Genomic DNA, 2,552 nt, shown 5'->3' with positions numbered 1-2,552 from the left:
TTAGAAACATCTGCAGTGAATGATGGAGGGGCCCAACTTGTCCTTCTTCTGCTTGCTGATCCACATCTGCTGGAAGGTGGCCAGTGAGTCCAGGATGGAGTCTCTAATCCACACCAAGTATTTACTTTCAGGAAGAATGATGATCTTGACCTTCATTTTGCTGCGAGCCGGGGCAGTAGTCTATTTCTGCATCTTATTGGCAATGTCAGAGTACATGACGGTCCCACCAGACACACCATGTTGACATACAGGTCCTTCTAAATTTCAACATCACATTTCATGATGGAGTTAAAGGTAGTCTCATGGATATGGTCTCACAGGACTCAATACCCAGGAAGGAGAAACGAAAGAGCTTCTCTGGACACCAGAGCCACTCATCGCTCATGTGATCACCTGGCTATCTGGATGCTCATAATTCTCCTGGTCGGAGGAGGACAAAGTGGTGGCCATCTCCTGCTGCAAGTCCAGGGTGACACAGCAGAGTTCTTGATTTTTGCTCAGTGGTGGAGGTGAAGCTGTAGCCATGTTCCATGAGGATCTTCATGAGGAAGTCAGCCAGGTCCCAGCCAGCAAAGTCCAGACCCAGGATGACTGAGGTTGGGTATAGCCCTAGTAGATCCCTAGGGCCCATGACAATACCAGAGGTGTGAGCAGAGGCATAAAGGGATAGCACAGCCTGGATGACCATGCACATGACCCAGGGTTGAAGGTCGCAAATGTGATCAGAGTCATCTTCTGTCTGTTGCTCTTGAGGTTCAGGAGTGCCTCAGTCAGCAGTCCCAGGTGCTCCTCCAGAGCAACATGTAGCTCATTATAGAAGGTGTGGAGCCAGGTTTTCCCCAATTCAGTTGGTGATGATGCCGCGCTCCATGTGGTACTTCGTGGTCAGTGTGCAGCAATTGCTCTGGGCCTTGTCACCCATGTAGCTGTCCTTCTGCCTAATGCTCACCGTGATTTACTGGTGTTGGGTGCCTGACAATAAATGGGAACGTGTCTAGGGGTCATCATACCCAGCAAAGCCAACTTTACACGTGCCAAAGCCATTGTCAATGGCTAGTGTGGTGATTTCTTCCTGCATTGCGATCTGCGGAGGCTGGTAGAGGAGCCAGGAGGCTGAGACACAGGAACACGTGGAGTGCAGGCTGGCTGCAGCAAGTAACATCACAAGTCTGTGTATGTTATCATTGTCTACGGTTTCAGTTGGTGACTTCTCTTTGTTCTAAGCATTGTTTAAAATAGTTTTAAATTTCCACATAGAAGAAGTTTTGGCCCTTCGATTTTTATTAAATTTTAGTTATATTGTGTTGTAATTAGAGAATACTGTCTTTACTGTTTACTGTTTGGACTTTGCTGAGGCTTTTTTCTTTGTGGCCTAATAGTTTTTGTGAGTATTCATGGGCAACTGAAAGAAAAGTGTATTGCCTCTTTAGGATATTTAATTGGACATATTATCCATCAGATCTACCTTATCAACTATATAACTAAGGTTTCCATAATTATTTTTTATTTACTTGAGAAACAGAAAGACTAAGTAATTTTATCAAGTTCTTGGTAGTAAATGGTAATGTTCTTTAGGGAAGGGCAAAACTGAATTGAGGCAGTTTGACTTCAGAACCTCAACTCTTAATTATATCATGCTGACTTGTGTGAGTGTTAATTAGATTTTTCTCTGTGTGGCATCATTGGGGTGTCAAGCCATTCAGTAGGAGGAAGAGAGTTCTCCCAGGGGAAATCAATAAAAAAGATTGTGAGGACATGGGAGTTTGTGAAGCAATTTAGCAAGGTATCCAGGAAGTCAGGTAATTCTCTGAGGAGGTGAGGAATTGTGCAAATTATAACACAACTAGAGAGAAAGTATCTGTAAATTAATGGAATATGGGTCAGTGAAGTTGCCAAGGCTGTGCCATACTTAGCAAGGTTGCAGTGTGGTGGGGCAGGGGAGGTGGAGTTAAATTGGGGGTTATAAACGGCTGATGTCGAGCAACAGAGTGATTAGGGACAAAACTCCACCAACAATCTGTAAGAGGGTTGTGATAGTGAGAGAGTCACTCCTTACAGACCTCTCAACCTCTGACTGGGGAGGAGGATAGGAGCTCTGAAGCAGGAGACTCCACCCACCAGACAACTGCAGGGGTAAGACCCAAGCAGGGAAGGCCCCTGAGGCGTTTGCCTGTGAAAGAGAGGTGACAGCTCCATTGTGGTGAGGATAGGGTAATGAGCAGCTCTCTACTGGCAAGACTTTCAACTCCTCAGAAAGGAGAAAGACGTCTGCGCTGAGGAAGCTAGATTGTTCACTAGCAGAAATGAGCTCACCTTAGGGAAGTCTTTTGGTATTATGCCTAAAAGAGGACACAAACCAGAGCAGTATAGTTACAAGGAAAAATTACTCCCTGCTTATCTTTAGGCCTCAGAAGTAGAAAGAATATTTGTTCTCGGGGCGCCTGGGTGGCTCAGTCGGTTAAGCGTCTGTCTTCGGCTCGGGTCATGATCCCAGGGTCCTGGGATCAAGACCCACGTCAGGCTCACTGCTCAGGGGGGAAGCCGGCTTCTCC

General features: G+C 46.1%; 1 pseudogene; it reads right to left on the bottom strand.

Moving 5' to 3' along the window:
- On the bottom strand, positions 1 to 1,078 carry LOC113912832 (annotated as a pseudogene).
- Positions 1,079 to 2,552: the final 1,474 nt, after the last annotated feature.

The sequence above is a fragment of the Zalophus californianus genome, chromosome 14 (genome assembly GCF_009762305.2).
Source record: "Zalophus californianus isolate mZalCal1 chromosome 14, mZalCal1.pri.v2, whole genome shotgun sequence".
NCBI lineage: Eukaryota > Metazoa > Chordata > Mammalia > Carnivora > Otariidae > Zalophus > Zalophus californianus.
Note: the sequence above shows the minus strand (reverse complement) of the source record. Positions and strands in the feature narration are given on the sequence as shown.